This window comes from Narcine bancroftii, chromosome 14 (assembly GCF_036971445.1).
Source record: "Narcine bancroftii isolate sNarBan1 chromosome 14, sNarBan1.hap1, whole genome shotgun sequence".
Classification (NCBI taxonomy): domain Eukaryota; kingdom Metazoa; phylum Chordata; class Chondrichthyes; order Torpediniformes; family Narcinidae; genus Narcine; species Narcine bancroftii.
Window position 1 is genome coordinate 71,880,683 of NC_091482.1, and position 21,636 is coordinate 71,902,318.

A 21,636-nucleotide genomic window follows, 5' to 3' on the forward strand; every position below is an offset into this window, starting at 1 on the left:
TGTATGCCTGGCTGTCTGATCTGCAGAGGAGATGTCCCGGTGACTGGAGTGAACCTGGCCTGGAGGTTCCCGAGTCTGTGCCATTGTTGGGACTTTTTTCTTCTCGTTATATAGGTGCATTTTAGTCTTGTGTAGTTTTGATCTTTTATCTGGAGTTGAAATGGCATCTTGTGTTGCCTGATGTGGAATCACAGTTTGCTGGTTAGCATTGTAGTTTCTGGAGGCTGTCATTTCATTTTTAAACTGTGTCCTGGTTTTAAATGACAATACAGGCTACTACTCTTCTTCTATCCATATCTTTTAAATATCCCCACTGTCTCAGTGGACACCCCCTCTGCAATTTCCTCCCTTTCTATAGCTGGGATACTATCCCTGACCAGTAACATTATTCGCCCCCCACCCCACTACCCCTCATTCTATTCCTTTTAAACCCAAACCCTAGGACCTGCATCAGCAAATCCTGCCCTTCCTCCAACCAAGACTCTGTAACAGTCACAACATCATAGTTGTACATACTGATCCATGCTCAAAGTTCATCCCCTTTATTCCTTGCATTGAAATAGACATTTCAAACCCTCTGACTGACTCCATCTGTTTTTTTCCTCTGCCTGTCTTTTTTTTTGACAAACTCAGAACATGTCCCCTCATGCTTTTGAACTTCTGCTCTCATATTGTGGTTCCCGTCCCCCTGCCAAACTGCCATCTGGTATCCAAGGAAAGCATCCTGACTGGTCCCCATCTGTTTCCAACAGGTGTCAATCACACCGGAGCCCAAGAAGAGTGTAATCACCTGCCTGAATGACTATCGACCAGTTGCACTTGCATTAACAGTGAAGAAGTGTTTGGAAAGGCTCCTGTCTGAGTGGTGATGTGGATCCATTCCAGTTCGCCTCTCATAATAACAGCAGATGTTGTCTTACTGGCCCTACACCAATCCCTGGAGCACCTGAACAGTAAAGATGCTCTTTATCAACTACAGCTCGGCATTTAACACCATCATCCCCTCCAAACTGACCAGCAAACTCCAAGACCTGGGAGTTAACACCTCCAGACCACAATCAGTGAAGGTTGGTAAGAATATCCCCTCCACGATCTCCATCAGTACCAGAGCACCACAGGGCTGTGTTCTTAGCCCCCACTCTACTCACTTTACACCCACGACTGTGTGGCTCGGTACATCAACAATATCCCCTCCAAATTTGCTGACGATACCACGGACGTGGGTTGTATAAAGGAAGGGGATGAGTCCACATGCAGGAGGGAGTTTGAAAACCGAGCTGAATGGTGCATCAACAACAACCTCGCACTCAATGTCACCAAAACCAAGGAGTTGATTGTTGAGTTCAGGAATGGAAAGCCAGAGGTTTAAAATCCAGTGATGATTGGGGGATCAGGGGTGGAGAGGGTGAGCGAATTTAGGTTCTTGGGAGTCACCATCTCAAAAATTCTTCCTGGACCCAACACCAATGTCCTCGTGAAGAAAGCATGTCAGCGCCTCTAATTCCTCAGGGGTTTGTGGAGGTTTGGGATGACACCAGAAACCCTGGCAAATTTTGACAGAGATGTGGTGGAAAGTGTGCTGACTGGCTGCATCATGGTCTGGTATGGGGACACCAATACCCCTGAGAATAAAGCCCTCCAAAAGGTCGTGGACACAGCCCAGGACATCACAGACAAAACTCTCCCCACTATTGAGTTTATCGACAGGGAATGGTGCTGTCAGAAAACATCAGCAATCACCAAAGATCCACACTCTCTCTTTCTCTTCTCACTGCTGCCATCAGGAAAGAATTCTCGGTGCCTCAAGACTCACACCCCCAGGTTCAGGAACAGCTGCTCTCCCTCCACCTTCAGACTCCTCAACAACAAACTCAATCAGGAACTCATTTCAGGACTCTTGCAGCACTTTATTGATTTTCTTTGTTTTCAATTCTTTTATCTTTCCAGGTTTCCACTGAACCGTTTATTTTTGCACGACCCATTCGTGGTAATTCGGCCGTGTCCACAGAAAAAAGGGAATCTCAGGGTTGGATGTGATGTCGAGTATGTTCTCTGCCAATCAATGGGAAATCTCCAAATCTTCAATCTTGGTGCAAACCAACCATTACTGTCCAAGCTGCAGATTGCAAGGGCTGTAAAGTGCTGCCACCGCCTGTTCACACTGAGTACTGCATGCATGAAGCAAGGGAGAGAGAGAGATCTAGGTATAATACCACCACCTGGTGTCCGGACTCGCGAACTACAGGGTACATGATTTTTATTTTTCATGGGAGTGTTGGAGAATGAGAGGAGACTTGATTAAGGTTAACAAAATAGAGCAAGATGGATAATATGGAGCTCCAATGCACAGGGAGGTCTCACCTGTGAAGGAGCAAGTGTGAGATCTCCCAGTTCATTCTTGCTCGGGCAGTGGTGGCCAATTGCAAGACAGCTCCAATTAGGGGAAGAGAATATGCTGTTTCAGGTCATGGGTTTGAAACGGTTTCCCCAGTTGTGCCATTCAGACTCAAGAGAGCAGATACTTGCAGACAGGTAGGAAACCTAGTTTTATTGTGGAGAATTGCTTGTTTTTTGGGGTGAAGGTTGTTTGTGGTCTGAGATTCTTAAATACTTTACAATGGAAGCAGCAATTTTCCTTGTGCCTGATTGCTACATAGCAGTTAAAATGTCTCAAATCTATCCCTCAGCCAGTACTTTTGGTCATTGATTTGGAGTGATGGCTTGGCAATATTTATAGCATGGTGAGTCCAAAGCTCTCAAAGTGACAATGTGGAAGGAGTTTGTCTGTTCTTTGTGTTTTCTGCCACCCTTGAGAACTTAAAAAGTGCCGTGAATTGTGGTATTGGTGAGACACAAGCTTGTTTTGCCCTCTTTTTGTTCTGTATGTCTATAAAGTTTCAGTTTAGGGATAAAATGTCCAGACACTGTTCTGTTCAAAAGTCTAGTAACCAAATCAGATTCTCCCGAGTTCTTGTCATGGATATGCATCAAGAAGCCTGTTTTGCAGCAGTCGTGTTGCATTAGAGGTGCACATACAATTTTCAAAAATAATGAGTTTGAAACCAGAAAAAGATCAGGTCGTGCCCAAAGGTTCATCTGTGCTGTTGAATTGAATTGATGGCCCCAGGACCAGAATGTGCACTTCCACCCCATGGCCTTGAGCTTCCCAAATCGCCAATGAACTTACGGCCCCCTTGAGCTGTGGAGTGTGGGAGGAAATCCACACAGACACCGAGAGGATGTAGAAACTTCTTGCAGTCAGTGCTGATTTGATCCTGGGGTGACTCGTGCTGGAGAGGTGGGACTACTGACCTGCCTTCACCTTGTGATGGCTGATTTTTGTCTGTTGGTGGATGGAGGTCTGACATGATATTCCCTTGGCCTTGAGGGAAAGAAGAGTAGAAATTGCAAGGGCTCTGACAGAAATATTTAAAACCTGTTTATCCACGGGTGAGGTGCCAGAGGAATGGATGTAATCTAATGTTCCTTTGTTTAAAAACGGCTTCAAAAGCCAACCAGGTGAGCCTGACAGTGATAGGTTAATTATTGGAGGGTAATCAGAGAGTACCTCGAAAAGTATCTGTTCAAATAGCAGGCCTTAATCAACCATAGCATAGAATACTGGAGTCGGGCAGTGAGGTTGAGACTAGACAAGGTATTGGTGAGGCCCTGTTGTGAGTACTGTGTGCAGTTCTGGTCACCAGATGAGAGGAAAGCTATCAACAAAGTCGAGAGGGTGCAGAGAAGATTTACGTCAATGTTACCTGGATATCAGCAACTAGATTACAAAGAAAGATTGAGCAAATGAAGTCTTTATTCTTTGGATTGTAGATGGTTGAGAGGGGATTTGATCGAAGTCTTTAAAATTACTAGGAGGATAGAACGAGTTGATGTGGAGAGACTTTTTTCATTGCGGGGAGCAGAGATTGAAACAGGAGGTATTGAGTTAAGAGGCAAAAGTTTGGAAGTAACATGAGGGGGATCTTCTTGACTCAGAGTGGTGGTTCAGTGGAGTGAGCTTCCGGGAGAAATAGTGGCGGCTGGGTCCATTTTGTCATTTCAGGGAAAATTGGAGGGGAGGGGAATGCAGAGAGGTGGTACGAGAGGAGAGTATTTAGTTCAGTGCAGACAAGAAGGGCCAAATGACCTGTTTCTGTGCTGTAATTGTTATAGGGGTAAAATGTGTGGCAGTAACTTGGAAGTCCGATGCGTATTTGGGAATGGGTCGATGGCCACACTGAAATAGCCCGTTGTATCCCACTTGAAATAATTACATCGAATTCACGGAACAAATTTGAATTTCTCTTTTGAAGATTTGGGATGTGTATTTACTAATTGTAGGAATTAAGTTTTAATCACCCAACACGAACTTTCTGACTCCTATTAACCAAGAAAAGCAAGATTTTATTTGAGAGTTTTGCTCAATTTTTATAAATACTATCTAGATGTTTTCTCTCTTTATTGTTTTCTATTGGGCAGCTGTGGGAGGGGTTACTTTTTAAATCACTATGCATTAATTTTATCTTATTTTCAAAGAAGAAATTTAAGTTTTTTAATGCATATGTTAAATTAAATGTAAAAATGTTACAAATAAGATAAATGAAGAATTGTTTCAGGAACTGGCAATCTTCCACGAGTGCCATTAACTCCAGGCAGCAGGAATATGTGAACGAAACACAAAACTGGCCAGAACAACTGAGGAAACACGGCTAAAAGTGCCCAAAAAGGTGCTGATGCCATCTTGATTTTAACGTAGGTGACACCGAGGAATGCGTTGGGGCAGAGATGGTCTATGGACAGCCAATACGGACGCCTTGGGGAACAAAGCCTGCACCATCAGTAGGGATGGACAATGGTGGGTAATGAATAAGCACATATTAGAGACACTGAGAGAGAGACACACACATACCCAGACAGACACACACACACAGACACAGAGAGACAGATACACACACACACGGACACACATGCACACAGAGAGACACACACAGAAACACACACAGACAGAGAGAGAGACACTGACAGCGAGACAGAGAGACAGACAGACACACACAGACAGAGACACACACAGACAGATAGACACACACAGACGGAGAGAGACACACACAGAGAGACAGACAGACACACACAGACAGAGACACAGACAGACAGATAGACACACATAGACGGAGAGAGACACACACAGACGGAGAGAGAGAGACACACAAACAGAGACAGAGAGACACACATAGAGACAGAGAGAGATACACACACGACAGAGAGACAGACACACACACAGACAGAGACAGACACACAGAGAGACAGAGACACACACAGACACAGAGACACGCAGATACAGAGACACACACAGATACACAGACAGAGAGAGAGACACACACACATACAGACACAGAGACACTCATTTAGACAGAGGGAGAGAGACACACAGACAGTGACACACACAGAGACACAGAGAGAGACACACACACAAACAGACAGAGAGACACCGAGAGAGACACACACATACCCAGACAGACAGACACACACACAGACACAGAGAGACAGATACACAGACACACACACACAGAAACACACACAGACAGAGACAGAGAGAGAGACACTGACAGCGAGAGAGACAGAGAGACACACACAGACAGACACACACAGACAGACACACACAGACAGACACACACAGACAGACACACACAGACAGAGAGACACAGACAGAGAGAGACACAGAAAGAGAGAGAGACACAGACAGAGAGAGAGACACAGACAGAGAGAGACACACAGACAGAGAGACACACAGACAGAGAGACACACAGACAGAGAGACACACAGACAGAGAGACACACAGACAGAGAGAGTCACACACAGTCGTAGTGACACACACACACACACAGACAGAGAGAGAGAGACCCCTTGGTTGTGCCCTTCACCTTCGCACTTAACTCCCTCGTCTCTCCTGGCAGGATCTCATCACCTTTCCTACCCTTGGACCATGACATCTGTCTGCTCATCCTCCTTCCTGAGAATGGTGTGAACTCTACCTAGAAACACCACAGCAAAGAAAAGAGACCCTTCAGCCCTTCTCGTCCATGGTGAAATATCATTCTGCCAGTCTCGTCGACCTGCACCCAGTCCCTAACCCTCCTGACTCCCCACATCCATGGATCTCTGCAATTGATTCTTAAAACGTAAGAGTTTGAATGTTAAATGGTACACCATTGAGGAGTGTTGTCAAACAAAGGGATTGAGGAACTGTGGTACAGAACTGCCCGAAAGTGGAGTCCCATGTGGAGATGGGGGGGGGGGGGTGGTGGGGGGAGTGAAGAAAGCTTCTGGTATTTTGGCCTTCAGAAATGAGAGGATTGAGTGCAGGAGGTGGGAGGCCACGAGGAAGTTGGACGAGGCATGGGTGAGGCCAACTTGGGAACATTGTGTGCCGTTTGGGTGGCTGGAGGAGAGGAAGGATAGGAATGAGACAGCGCGTCGAGGAGAGGGACAAGAAGGTGTTCTGGCTTTCGGGGTTTGAGTTCCAGGGGAAGGTTGGACAGGCTGGGACTTTATTCCCTGGAGCGTAGAAGATTGAGGAAGATTTGAAAATTGTGAGGGGGGACGGATCGTGTCCATGGGGACAGGCTGTTTCCAAGGAGAGTGAGAGAGATTCAAAGAGGAGGACATGGATTGAGATTGAAGGGGGATTTTCTTCCCTCAGAGGGGGGTGGGAGCGTGGAATGAGTTTTGGGCCAAGGTGGTGGAGGTGGGATGGACTGGAATCTTGGGGGGGAATGTGGGGCAGGTCCTGGTGTGGAAATGTGCAGCCTGAAGGGGAGATGGACTGGAGGCCCGAGGCAGCTCTCGGCCCCTTCCCCAGTGGGACTGGGCTGGCAAGAGATCCCGTGGAGGGGTGGCTCAAGCTCTCGCGAGAGCGACCCCTGGGGGCCGCCATGTTGTTGATCTTTCCCGCCTTTGGAGCAGTTGGTCTCGAGCGGGAGAGGTTCGTGTCGGTGCTTCACGGGCGGGAATCGGGGCATTTTGGGAGCGAGACCAGGGAGGAGGGAGTTTCCACGGGTCGCCCTTTGGGTCCGGGGCGGCCGGAGCTCGGAGGGGAACTGGCGGGGAGATGGTTGTGAGGTGGGGCCGGGGAACCGTGAGGGAGTTTGTGGTGGGGTGACATTAGGGTGTGTGGTAGTCGGGGACCCGCGAGGCTGAGGGGGGTCGGGGCCCGAGAGGCTGAAGGGGGGCTCGGGGCCCGCGAGGCTGAGGGGGGGGTCGGGGCCCGCGAGGCTGAGGGGGGGGGTCGGGGCCCGCGAGGCTGAGGGGGGGGGTCGGGGCCCGCGAGGCTGAGAGGGGGGGGTCGGGTCCGCGAGGCTGAGGGGGGGAGGGGGACCCGCGAGACTGAGGGGGCCCGCGAGTCTGAGGGGAGTCGGGGCCCGCGAGGCTGAGGGGGGTCGGGGGACCCGCGAGGCTGAGGGGGGTCGGGGGACCCGCGAGGCTGAGGGGGGTCGGGGGACCCGCGAGTCTGAGGGGGGTCGGGGGACCCGCGAGGCTGAGGCGGGGTTCGGGGGACCCGCGAGGCTGAGGGGGGTCGGGGGACCCGTGAGGCTGAGGCGGGGGTCGGTGACCCGCGAGGTTGAGAGGGGGGGGTCGGGGACCCGCGAGGCTGAGGGGGGGTGTCGGGGACACGCGAGGCTGAGGGGTGGGTGTCGGGGACCCGCGAGGCTGAGGGGGGCGTCGGGGACCCGCGAGGCTGAGGGGGGCGTCGGGGACCCGCGAGGCTGAGGGGGGGTCAGGGACTCGCGAGGCTGAGGGGGGCAGGGGAATGGTGAGGCTGCTGGGAGAGGGGACAAGGACCCAGAAGGGTGAGGGGGTCCCGCCAGAGGGGTGAGGGTGATCAGGACCCAGAGGGGTGAGGGTGATCAGGACCCAGAAAGGTGAGGGTGATCAGGACCCAGAGGGGTGAGGTTGATCAGGACCCAGAGGGGTGAGGGTGATCAGGACCCAGAAGGCTGAGGGGGGACGGGGACCCAAAGGCTGAGGGGGGACGGGGACCCAGAAGGCTGAGGGGGGACGGGGACCCAGAAGGCTGAGGGGGGACGGGGACCCAGAAGGCTGAGGGGGGACGGGGACCCAGAAGGCTGAGGGGGGACGGGGACCCAGAAGGCTGAGGGGGTCGGGGACCCAGAAGGCTGAGGGGTGACGGGGACGGGGACCCAGAAGGCTGAGGGGGGACGGGGACGGGGACCCAGAAGGCTGAGGGGGAACTGGGACGGGGACCCAGAAGGCTGAGGGGGAACTGGGACCCAGAAGGCTGAGGGAGGACGGAGACCCAGAAGGCTGAGCGAGGGCGTGGACCCAGAAGGCTGAGGGGGGACGGGGACCCAGAAGGCTGAGGGGGAACTGGGACCCAGAAGGCTGAGGGGGGACGGAGACCCAGAAGGCTGAGGAGAGAACGTGGACCCACAAGCCTGAGGGGGGACGGGGACCCACAAGCCTGAGTGGGGACGGGGACCCACAAGCCTGAGGGGGTACGGGGACCCACAAGCCTGAGGGGATACGGGGACCCACATGGCTAAGGCGGGACGGGGACCCACAAGGCTGAGGGGGGACGGTGACCCAGAAGGCTGAGGGGGGACGGGGACCCACAAGCCTGAGGGGGTACGGGGACCCACAAGCCTGAGGGGATACGGGGACCCACATGGCTGAGGCGGGACGGGGACCCACAAGGCTGAGGGGGGACGGGGACCCAGAAGGCTGAGGGGGGACGGGGACCCAGAAGGCTGAGGGGGGACGGGGACCCAGAAGGCTGAGGGGGGACGGGGACCCAGAAGGCTGAGGGGGGACGGGGACCCAGAAGGCTGAGGGGGGAGAGGGATCGGGATCCAAAAGGCTGAGGGGGGACGGGGACGGGGATCCAGAGGGCTGAGGGGGGACGGGGTCCCAGAAGGCTGAGGGGGGATGGGGACCCAGAAGGCTGAGACCCAAAAGGCTGAGGGGGGATGGGGACGGGGATCCAGAGGGCTGAGGGGGGACAGGGACCCAGAAGGCTGTGGGGGGACGGGGACCTAGACGGCTGAGGGGGGACGGGGATCCAGAAAGCTGAGCGGGAGGGCGACCCAGAAGGTTGAGAGGGGATGGGGACCCGGAGGGCTGTGTGGGGACGGGGACCCAGAAGGCTGAGGGGGGACCGGGACCCAGAAGGCTGAGGGGGGACGGGTAGCCAGAAGGCTGAGGGGGGACGGGGATCCAGAGGGCTGAGGGGGGACGCAGACCCAGAAGATTGAGGGTGACTGGGACCCAGAAGGCTGAGGCGGGACGGGGACGGGGACGGGGACCCAGAAGGCTGAGTGGGACGGCGACCCAGAAGGCTGAGAGGGGACGGGGACCCAGAAGGCTGTGTGGGGACGGGGACCCAGAAGGATGAGGGGGGACCGGGACCCAGAAGGCTGAGGGGGGACGGGGACCTAGAAGGCTGAGGGGGGACGGGGACCTAGAAGGCTGAGGGGGGACGGGGACCCAGAAGGCTGAGGGGGGACGGGGACCCAGAAGGCTGAGGGGGGACGGGGACCCAGAAGGCTGAGGGGGGACGGGGACCCTGAAGGCTGAGGGGGGACGGGGACCCTGAAGGCTGAGGGGGGACGGGGACCCACAAGGCTGAGGGGGGACGGGGACCAAGAATGCTGAGGGTGGACGGAGACCCAGAAGGCTGAGGGGGGACGGGACCCAGAAGGCTGAGGGGGGAGAGGGACAGGGATCCAAAAGGCTGAGAGGGACGGGGATCCAAAAGGCTGAGGGGGGACGGGGACGGGGATCCAGAGGGCTGAGGGGGGACGGGGACCCAGAAGGCTGAGGGGGGACGGGGACCCAGAAGGCTGAGATCCAAAAAGCTGAGGGGGGACGGGGACGGGGATCCAGAGGGCTGAGGGGGGACGGGGACCCTGAAGGCTGTGGGGGGACGGGGACCCAGACGGCTGAGGGGGGACGGGGACCCAGAAGGCTGAGGGGGACGGCGACCCAGAGGCTGAGAGGGGACGGCGAGCCAGAAGGCTGTGTGGGGACGGGGACCCAGAAGGCTGAGGGGGGACCGGGACCCAGAAGGCTGAGGGGGACGGGGACCCAGAAGGCTGAGGGGGAACGGGGACCCAGAAGGCTGAGGGGGGACGTGGACCCAGAAGGCTGAGGGGGGACGGGGACCCAGAAGGCTGAGGAGGGACCGGTTCCCAGAAGGCTGAGGGGGGACTGGGACCCAGAAGGCTGAGGGGGGACGGGGACGGGGACCCAGAAGGCTGAGGGGGGACGGGGACCGAGAAGGCTGAGGGGGGACGGGGACCCAGAAGGCTGAGGGGGGACGGGGACCCAGAAGGCTGAGGGGCGACGGGGACCCAGAAGGCTGAGGGGGGACGGGGACCCAGAAGGCTGAGGTGGGACGTGGACCCAGAAGGCTGAGGGGGGACGGGGACCCAGAAGGCTGAGGAGGGACGGGGACCCAGAAGGCTGAGGGGGGACGGGGACCCAGAAGGCTGAGGGCGGATGGGGACGGTGACCTAGAAGTCTGAGGGGGAACGGGGACCCAGAAGGCTGAGGGGGGACGGGGACCCCAGAAGGCTGAGGGGGTACGGGGACGGGGACCCAGCAGGCTCAGGGGGGACGGGGACCCAGAAGGCTCAGGGGGGACGGGGACCCAGAAGGCTCGGGGCACGGGGACCCTGAAGGCTGAGGGGGGACGGGGACCCAAAAGGCTGAGGGAGGACGGGTCTGGGACCCAGAAGGCTGAGGGAGGACGGGTCTGGGACCCAGAAGGCTGAGGGGGGACGGGGACGGGGACCCAGAATGCTGAGGGGCGACGGGGACCCAGAAGGCTGAGTGGGGACAGGGACCCACAAGGCTGCGGATGCCTGTAGCGCATGGCCGGGCAGGATAGTGGAGTCTGGAATAATAGGGACCTTTAACATTTAGACAGGCACATTGATGCGAGAAAAATAGTGTTTTACGGGTGTGAGGGGGGAAAGGTTCAGTTTGTAGAAGGCTTGAGGTATTGTCTTGGACACCGCCCTGGACATCTCAGGTAAAAACCCTCCACCATTGAGAACATTTGCAGGGAACGCTGCTGTCAGAGAGCAGCAGCAATCAAGGATCCACATCACCCGCTCTGTTCTCACTGCTCCCATCAGGAAAGAGGGAAAGCCAGGTTCAGGAACAGCTGCTACCCCTTCACCACGAGACTCAACACACATTCAGGGACTCATTTAAAGACTCTCCCTTTTGCACTTTGAATTTTTTCTCTCTCTATTGCAGTTTGTTTTCATTTCCACATTTTCAGAGATTTCAAGTAGATGAGTCCAGTTGGGGAAACTTGGTTTTGGTCTATATAATGGTTACTTTTAACTCCTTTTATTGTTCATTTATATTAGTGTCTGGGCCCCTATTTGGTCCAGGTACAGCTGACAGACCTTTACCAAACGGTCACGTTTATGTGATTTTTTTTTTCCGTAGGTAACTGCAGTTCATTTCCACAGCCCAGCGTGCTATCGGACATCCAGTTGATCGTGATACATCTCTTCGCGAAGGCCAGTGCTATTTTTATAAATGAGATTAGATATTTGGTCAAGTTGTCGCTTGTTTCAGTGAAGAGATTGCTCCAGGTCTCACGTGGAGGTCACTGCTGTGATCGTGGTTAATTTTTCTGCGCTTTCTTGCCAAAATGGCCTCACTTTCACGCACGGCAACGTAGAAAAGTTTAATGAAGCTCATCATCCCATTGGCCTTCATAACTATCCTATCAACCTGAGCGGCAACCTTGAGGGATGTTTGGATTTGAACCCCAAAGTCCCTCTGTTTATCCTCACTCATGTAACCGACTGGGAACCTTGTACCCAGCCTTCTGGTTTGTCCTTCCAAAATGCATCACCTCACACTTACCTGGATTGAAATCCTTATCCTTCGACAACCTTCAGCTTCATCCACAACTCCTCCAACCTTCACATCATCTGCAGACATACTGACCCATCTTCTGCCTCTTCATCCAGGTCATTTATAAAAATCATCAAGAGCAGGGGTCCCAGAACAGATCCTTGTGGCACTCCACTCCTCTCTGCTTTCTTCCAACAAGACAATTTTTTATCCACAGCCAAAGTTACCCTGATCCTTTGCCAAATTGCTTTCTGATGAGTCTCGTCAAATTCTTGCTAAAATCCATGTAGACCACATCTACCACACGACCCTCATTCATTTCCTTTGTTACCCCACTCAAATAAAACTCATTTAGACTCATGAGGCATGACCTTCCCATCACAAAGCCATGCTGACTGTCCTTGAGAAGTCTGTACTTCTGCAAATGCTCATAGATCCTATACTGGTCTATAATTCCCAAGATTCTCCCCATTACCTTTTCTAAACAAGGCGACTGCATTTGATGGTTTGCGCTGGATTTTGGGGGCAGGGGGCTGGGTGTTTGTGGGCAAGGGCTGGGTTTGTGGGCTGTAGGGGACTCAGGGAATTCTCTTTTCCTCTTAACTGCAAGGAACACTATGTCTAACTTCCTGCTGATGTGACTCTGTCTGCTTTATGACTGAATGAAGTGAATTTTGTGTAATATTGCACTTTATACCATGACAATCAATTGAATTTTGATCTTGGCATGTTTGGAAGAATGTTCTTCGTGACAGTAACCCAGATTCAATCTGTCACCATGTAAGGGGTTTGAGTGTTTTTTTTTTCTCACCCTTGTTGAAGTCGATTTCCTGTCAAGGTACAAAAAGGTACAGTAACAAACCACAAACTCTAAAACACAGTCTTTATTGAGTCATGCCAGTAAGAATGAGGGGTACCAGTGGTGGGTGAACAGACTCACCTCACTATCAATGTTTGAACGGGAGTTAAAGAACACAGTCACATGGTAGAGCTTTTAAGACATTTTCCTGCCAACAAATTGGATAACATTTCTTGGAAGGTATTAGTACAGCTTCTGCTTTACATTTTGCACATCCTCTTCCTCAAGACATAGAAAGGATTTGTTGTTGGCAATTTAATCTCATGTGCCCATTATAATTAAGAACATCCTTCTGGTCTACAAAATTTCAACAGAAATCTGGAAGGGTTGCTCACAGTCCACATTGGTAATCATTCTCTGCCTGTCTGATTTCTGGTTTCCAATTTACACATGTAAATGTCTAATTTCATAGGAATTTTTAATTCTTGAAGTTGACAATGGTGGCTAACAGTTCAAAGCAGAAACTGCCATTCTGGGACTGAGTGGTGCTGAAGGCTTATTGCAGCCTTTGGATCAGGCCTGATGAGCCTCCTTCAGGTGGCCAGAATACCCCCGATGTAAAGTCACATATTCTACCTGAATGCGGCTGTAAGGAGGCCATGTGAAAGAGCCTGATGCGGCTCGGAAGAGTACTTACCAATCTTCCTTCGGGAGGTATGATCTCCGTGTCTGAGCAATTCCCTCGAGGAACCTGAATGCAGCCGCCTGATGATAATCAGTCAGGGACCCAAATCCCCGCGCCTGACAGCCCCCCTCCTCATGCCCGACAACCCACCCTTCCCACGTCCGACAGCCCCATTCACCTCACCCGAGAGCCCCCATCACCGCACCCGACACCACCCATCACTGCTGCCTGACAGCCTCCTCTGCCCCAACATCCTGTGCCAGCCGCACCTGCCCTGATGTCCTGCGCTGACAGGAACTGGAGTGCGCTCTGAGGCGCCTCTCCTGCAGCTGTCCCTTTCAGGCTGCCATCTGAAAGAACATTCCATAGGGCTGTTTCTGCTTCTGCAGACTGATTCTTGACGTAGAATGCAGCTGAAAGTGGCTCCAGCTGTAGTCAATTCGCACTATTGTTTTAGAGATGAGGCAGGCATTAGGATATGAGACTCAGTCGAGGAGTTGAGAATTTATTCCTGTCTGAAATGTCCTTGGTCACTCTCTCTCCTAGCTTCCTGGCAAAATCTGTGTGATGATGTCTTCATCGCAATTATCAGAACAAGATCCAGCTAATATTCGGCACCCTTCATCAAATTGGAAAGTGAATGGGGGGATTTTTGTGGTCAGGGCTTAATATGACACAGAATGATGCAGGTCTATGTGGATTCAGTTGAAATGAGAGGGCAGATAACCTCTAACTGATCCCCCAACAAACCCACGTCTTATTACCCTCAACCTTCAATACCTGACACTCCCCCAATACTAATCCCCCAAATGGCACAAGGTTGAACTGAGTCCTTTCAGGGTGAGAGGCAGAAGAGTGGCCTTTGTTCTGTACAAGGGCCAACAGATGCCAAGGACCGATCACCTCAAGGAGTGAACGAGGATTTAGAATAGGTTTTCCCCAACACAGAATAAAGTAGGAGCAGGAGGCTGTTTCTCCCTGTGAGCCCATTCTGCCTTTAGGTGATGGACCACCAGAATGAGGAATAAAGAATGAAGCTGGAGGAACTCAGCTGGTTAGGCAGTGTCCATGGAGAGAGATGGTCAGTTAATGATTCAGGTCCGTACACAGACTGAAGCGAGAAGGGGAGCTGGCACAAAATTGGGAGGGCCTAGTGCCTCGGAAGCCACAGAGCATCACAAGACCACCCGACAGGCTGAACCTGTGATGGACACTATGAACTATGTATGTCATAAAGTACAGTATGTGCTCTGTGTCGCCCCATCACCTCGTTGGGTTTTATCTCAAAGAAGTGGTGAAAGGCTTTGATATAGATGTATGGACTGGCCAGTCCATATCTACCTGACCTTCTCCAACCTCTCCCTTAGCTCCACCCTGGATTTCCCGGACTTGCCCCCTCTGAACCTGGCCCAGTCGTGTATCAGTAATGCTCAGGTTTTTGGTCATTGAAGGTGTTTAATCACTCCATCCTATTTGACGTGATTATTGTGTGCACCACAATGCTGATCCCAAAGGCTTTGGGCAATGTGTACACCTGGTGTAACTGTGCCCAAACTGTCTGGGCTGCACACGTAGATGAGGAATCGAACTCCCACTTTGAGTTGACTCAGAGAATTAATGAAGGACACAGAGTTTCACCAAACCACACTCCAACTCTCTTTCGTTCTTATATGCAAGATTCTTTGCACAAAACAGAGAGAGAGTTATTGATCGTATTTACACCAGCTTGACTTCAAGTCACAAGATAGTCTCGCGAGCCATTTACTTGGATGATGGCTCGCGTGGCAGCACCCACTCCTGGCGTCTGTGGGTCACTCTGATTAGGGCGTCCGAGCAATGCCAGCATAAATGTTGCCAATATTTAGGAGAAATGTTGCCAAATTAAGGAATGGTTGTGGTGTTTTGGAGAATTTGTGTACAATGGTTGTTTTGGGAGAAGTGGAGGTTCTAATAAACCAAAACTGAAGGTTGTGTTTTGAAGGAAAGTATGGAGTGTTTTGCTAAAAAGGGACAAAAGTTGTATTTTTCAAACTATGTCCTGTTTTTGGGTCAAAACCGACATCTTTGCTGTGCAAAAATGTGTGCAATTTTCATTTCAAAAGCCAAAACTGATATTTACAAATTGGGGTTGAAAAAAACATCTGTGCTTTGTAAAATATGAGACAATAAGATACAGGAGCAGAAGTAGGCCATTTCGCCCATTGTGTCCATTCCATCATGAACTGATCCATTCTCCCACTCACCTTTAATACCTTGACTATTCAAATATGTCACGGAGTTGTGTTAACCTTTAATATTAATTTAATATTTCTCGTATATAAAAATGTCTTAGTAAATTAAATTACTGAGGTAAAATATTGTACCTGTATTCTTGATGAGTTAGCTTGGATGTTTCCAGGTGTACAGAACCCATACCACTTGGGAACATTAAAGCATAAACTGTGTCTGGGGCTCGAGAAAAATTTTTTCAATTGGTTTGTTTTGCCTCAAGAAATGAAATCAGATCAGGGAAAGAATTTTATGTCAGATGTATTTCAACCGTTAGTTTATAAACAAGGAGCTCAACAAATTGCATTGTCAGGATTTAAATATGGCGGTTCGGAAATTATGTAAAGATAAAATGCCCAGGGTTTCTTAGGAAAAATTGACTTGGAAATATGAGTTGGTGGGGGGGCGGGGTGTGGTTTGTGTCTTCCGCATTTTAAGAATTTTGAAAAGCAGCTCAATTAAGATTTATAAATATATTGTATAATTTAGATGATATTCCAGCTTGGGTTTGTGTTGAATTTAATGCAATAGGGAATACGGATCCCCAAGATTTTATTTACAAATGGAATCCTAAGCTTTATTTGGAAGTGGGGAATCATCTATTTTGAAACATTTGATTGAGTTGATAATGAAATTGGCATGAAAGGTTTAATATTGAAATAGGCATTTTCCTTCTTCAATAGACAACCAATCCTGGAAGATTTGGAGATGGAAGGGTATTAAGAAAATTAGTTTTGAGGATGTGAGATTGAAATCTTTGAAAGAATTATCTTGTTATTACCAAGTTAAAGCTTTTTTATCTGTAAAAATAGGTCTTACTTTGATGTTACCTAATCAAAGTGAATTAGAATTACTGATTTGTTATCCTACTGGAAATAAATTTATTTCAGTAATGTATAACTTGCTTCAATCTAAGGCCCCCAAAACTGGAGTGAATAAATCTAGATGAAGATGGGAAATAGATTTAAATTCTCAAATAAGCGAAAAGGATTGGATGGATTTGTGTAAATAATATGACTATGATATAGGTTGGTTCAATATAATTTTTTACATCAGTTCTATTTGACTCCACAAAAATCAAATAGATTAAATCCTGCCGTATCGGATTAATGTTTTCGATGTGCACCTGAGATTGGAAAATTTTTGCATTCAACTTGGCAATGTCCTAAAGTTAGACAATTTTGGATTGGGGTACGTAATTTTCACAGGCCTTCATGTTATTTTTACCGAGTAATATTAAGCTCACACCAAGACACAAGAGCAACTTGTCCGTGAACTACTCTTTGCAGACGATGCCGCTTTAGTTGCCCATTCAGAGCCAGCTCTTCAGCGCTTGACGTCCTGTTTTGCGGAAACTGCCAAAATGTTTGGCCTGGAAGTCAGCCTGAAGAAAACTGAGGTCCTCCATCAGCCAGCTCCCCACCATGACTACCAGCCCCCCACCATGACTACCAGCCCCCCCACATCTCCATCGGGCACACAAAACTCAAAATGGTCAACCAGTTTACCTATCTCGGCTGCACCATTTCATCGGATGCAAGGATCGACAACGAGATAGACAACAGACTCGCCAAGGCAAATAGCGCCTTTGGAAGACTACACAAAAGAGTTTGGAAAATCAACGAACTGAAAAACCTCACAAAGATTAGCGTATACAGAGCCGTTGTAATACCCACACTCCTGTTTGGCTCCGAATCATGGGTCCTCTACCGGCATCATGCTTCCACCAGCGTTGTCTCTGCTCCATCCTCAACATTCATTGGAGCGACTTCATCTCCAACATCGAAGTACTCGAGATGGCAGAGGCCGACGCTGCTGAAGATCCAACTGTGCTGGGTAGGTCACGTCTCCAGAATGGAGGACCATCGCCTTCCCAAGATGGTGTTATATGGCGAGCTCTCCACTGGCCACCGAGACAGAGGTGCACCAAAGAAGAGGTACAAGGACTGCCTAAAGAAATCTCTTGGTGCCTTCCACATTGACCACCGCCAGTGGGCCGATATCGCCTCAAACCGTGCATCTTGGCGCCTCTCAGTTTGGCCGGCAGCAACCTCCTTTGAAGAAGACCGCAGAGCCCACCTCACTGATAAAAGACAAAGGAGGAAAAACCCAACACCCAACCCCAACCCACCAATTTTCCCTTGCGACCGCTACAACCGTGTCTGCCTGGCCTGCATCGGACTTGTCAGCCACAAACGAGCCTGCAGCTGACGTGGACATTACCCCTCCATAAATCTTCGTCCGCGAAGCCAAGCCAAAGAAAGATTAAGGTTATGAGGCCAAAATTAAATTGAAATATTTATCACATTGAATTTGTGTCAATTGCTTCAGCAGTTGCTCGGAAATGTATAGCTGTAGCGGCACACATCGAGACGCAGTCGAATCGGCTCTGCACTGTTACGGCCGCAGCAGCAGTGTAGCCGTGTCAAGATGGTACTGCTGGGCGCATCTTCTCCCCAGCTCAAACGGGCCATGCAGATGCACTTGGCTGCGTCGTTACATCACCGCCCCTGTGTGGGCGGCACTTACGGGCCACCTGATAAGGTGCAGCATGGGAATTTTCCAATATAAACTGTTGGAAGTGCAAGCGACTAACAGAGTCATCTCCTTATTTCATTTCTCCTTGTAGCTACCGCTACAATTGGTGACCCCGACGAGTCCAGACGATTCTGGACTCCACACCATGGATGCTGCAGCAGTCAACGCAGTGGCTATGAAATTGCCAACCTCTGGACGCTTCGCCCACGCACTTGGTTCAGGCAAGCGGAAGCACGATTTCACCTCCGGCAGATCACGTCTGACTCGACAACGTTCTACCATGTCGTCAGTTCCCTGGACCAAGAGACCGCGGCCAGGGTGGACGACCTGATACACGATCCCCGGAGGAAGGAAATACCCAGCCCTCAACAAACTCCTCTTCTGTTCGCTAATAGTTTAGCTATTATCTTATAATCTGTGTTTAGCAGAGATATTGGTCTATATGACACTGGTGAGAGTGGATCTTTCCCTTGTTTTAGTATCACTGTAATTATTGCTGTTTTACATGAATCTGGTAAGTTTTGTGTTTCATCAATCTGGTTGATTACATCCAGGAGGGGCGGTATTATTAGGTCTTTAAATGTTTTGTAGAATTCTATTGGGAGTCCATCCTCTCCTGGTGTCTTATTATTTGGTAAATTTTTTATTATCTCTTGTATTTCTACTGTTCCAAATGGTTCTGTTAATTTATTTTGTTCCTCTATTTGTAGTTTTGGTAGTTCAATTTTAGTCAAAAATTCATCTATTTTCCCTTCCTTCCCTTCGTTTTCGGTTCGGTATAATTGTTCATAGAATTCTCTGAAGTTTTCCTTAATTTCTTTTGGATTATATGTAATTTGTTTGTCTTTTTTCCTTGTTGCCAATACCATTTTCTTAGTTTGCTCTGTCTTAAGCTGCCATGCTAGGATTTTGTGTGTTTTTTCCCCTAGTTCATAATATTTCTGTTTTGTCTTCATTATATTCTTCTCCACCTTATATGTTTGTAATGTTTCATATTTTATTTTTTTATCCGCCAATTCTCTTCTTTTGGTTGTATCTTCCTTTATTGCTAATTTTTTTTCTATGTTTATTATTTCCCTTTCCAACTGCTCTGTTTCCTGATTATAGTCCTTCTTCATCTTGGTTGCATAACTTATTATTTGCCCTCTAATGAATGCTTTCATTGCGTCCCATAGTATAAACTTATCTTCCACTGATTCCGTATTTACTTCAAAGTACATTTTTAATTGTTTTTCAATAAATTCTCTAAAATCCTGTCTTTTAAGTAGCATGGGGTTTAATCTCCATCTATACATTCTTGGAGGGATGTCTTCTAGCTCTATTGCCAATAACAGGGGTGAGTGGTCCGATAATAGTCTAGCTTTATATTCCGTTTTCCTAACTCTCCCTTGTATGTGGGCTGATATCAGGAATAGGTCTATCCTTGAGTATGTTTTATGTCTAGTCGAGTAGTATGAGTATTCCTTTTCTTTTGGGTTTTGTTTCCTCCATATGTCCACAAGTTTCATTTCTTGCGTTGATTTAATTATAAATTTGGTTACTTTGTACTTCCTGTTAATTTTTTTCCCCGTTTTATCCATATTTGGATCCAAATTCAGATTGAAATCCCCTCCTATTAGTATGTTCCCTTGCGTATTAGCTACCTTCAAAAAGATATCTTGCATAAACTTTTGATTTTCTTCGTTAGGTGAATATATATTAAGTAGATTCCAAAGCTCTGAATATATCTGACATTTTATCATAACATATCTCCCTGCTGGATCTATTATTTCCTCTTCTATTTTAAATGGCACATTTTTGCTAATTAATATAGCCACTCCTCTTGCTTTTGAATTATACGATGCTGCTGTTACATGTCCTACCCAATCTCTCTTTAATTTCTTGTGCTCCAATTCAGTTAAGTGTGTTTCTTGGACAAATGCTATATCTATTTTTTCCTTTTTCAGTAAATTTAGTAGTTTCTTCCTTTTAATTTGGTTATGTATTCCATTAATATTTAGAGTCATATAGTTCAGCGTAGCCATTTTATATTTTGTTTATCTTCTCTTTCCGTTTTTCCATCATTACCTTTCCTCCTTTTCCATTTCTGTTTTCTTATTTTCAACTCTTTACCAGACAACATTCCTACAACATCCAACATTTTCCTTATTCCCCTATTTCTATCTTCTTTATCCCCAATCTCCCCTTCCCCTCCTGAGTTGCCCTTTATCCCTTGTCGGACAACCACATCTCCCCTCTCCATTTGGATTTGCGAATCCACTCGCAAGCGTCAACTGATTTTGCAGTGACCGCTCTTTTCCCCCACCCAGCCCCCCCCAGAAAAGATTTCGCTTTTTATATGTCACAAAGGTCACTCTTTTAGTTCCCTCCTTATTCTCTCTATTCCATTACCTTCCCTTATTAATTCTTGTCTATACTCTCTATGTTTTCCTCTAATTACAGATACTTTCACATATGCCCATTGTCTCTATTCACTCTTATACCTCTTTACCCGCATACATATCAATCGTGGTCATTTTTACCCTCCTTACCCGTCTTCATCCCTCAGTCTATTTTTGTCTTTACCCACATACATATCAATCGTGATAATTTTTGCTCTCATTACCCGTCTTCCTCCCTCAGTCTATTTTTGTAATTGTTCTGCAAATTTTCGTGCTTCTTCTGGATCCGAGAATAGTCTGTTTTGTTGTCCTGGAATAAATATTTTCAATACCGCAGGATGCTTCAGTGTAAATTTATATCCTTTCTTCCATAAAATCGCTTTTGCTGCATTGAACTCTTTTCTCTTCTTTAGGAGTTCAAAGCTTATATCTGGATAAATGAAGATTTTTTGCCCTTTATACTCCAGTGGTTTGTTGCCCTCTCTTACTTTTTCCATTGTCTTCTCCAGTACCTTTTCTCTTGTAGTATATCTTAGGAATTTTACTACAATAGATCTTGGTTTTTGTTGTGGTTGTGGTTTAGGGGCCAATGCTCTATGTGCCCTTTCTATTTCCATTTCTTGCTGTAGTTCTGGACATCCTAGGGCCTTAGGGATCCATTCTTTTATAAACTCCCTCATATTCTTGCCTTCTACATCTTCCTTAAGGCCCACTATCTTTATGTTATTTCTTCTGTTATAATTTTCCATTATATCTATTTTTTGGGCTAGTAATTCTTGTGTCTCTTTAGTTTTTTTATTAGATTACCGAAAATGGTAAATTTAGACCAAACTGGATTTATCAAAAAAAGACGCACAACAGACAATATTTGTAAATTTATTAACTTAATTCATGCAGTAGAAGGAAATAAAGCACCGGCAGTAGCAGTTGCTTTAGACGCAGAGAAGGCCTTCGACAGAGTAAAATGGAATTACTTGTTCAAAGTATTGCAAAAATTCAGTTTACCGGAGAAGTATATTAATTGGATTAAAGCATTATATAAGGGACCGTTAGCGAAAGTGACAGTAAATGGA

The 21,636-nt window shown here is 48.6% G+C and overlaps 1 long non-coding RNA gene across 1 annotated transcript; it reads left to right on the plus strand.

Moving 5' to 3' along the window:
• Positions 1-513: 513 nt before the first annotated feature.
• Positions 514-5,076, plus strand: LOC138749259 (uncharacterized). Its single transcript, XR_011348512.1, has 3 exons — positions 514-1,067; positions 1,948-2,246; positions 4,757-5,076. It is a non-coding gene; the product is annotated as an uncharacterized lncRNA (long non-coding RNA).
• Positions 5,077-21,636: the final 16,560 nt, after the last annotated feature.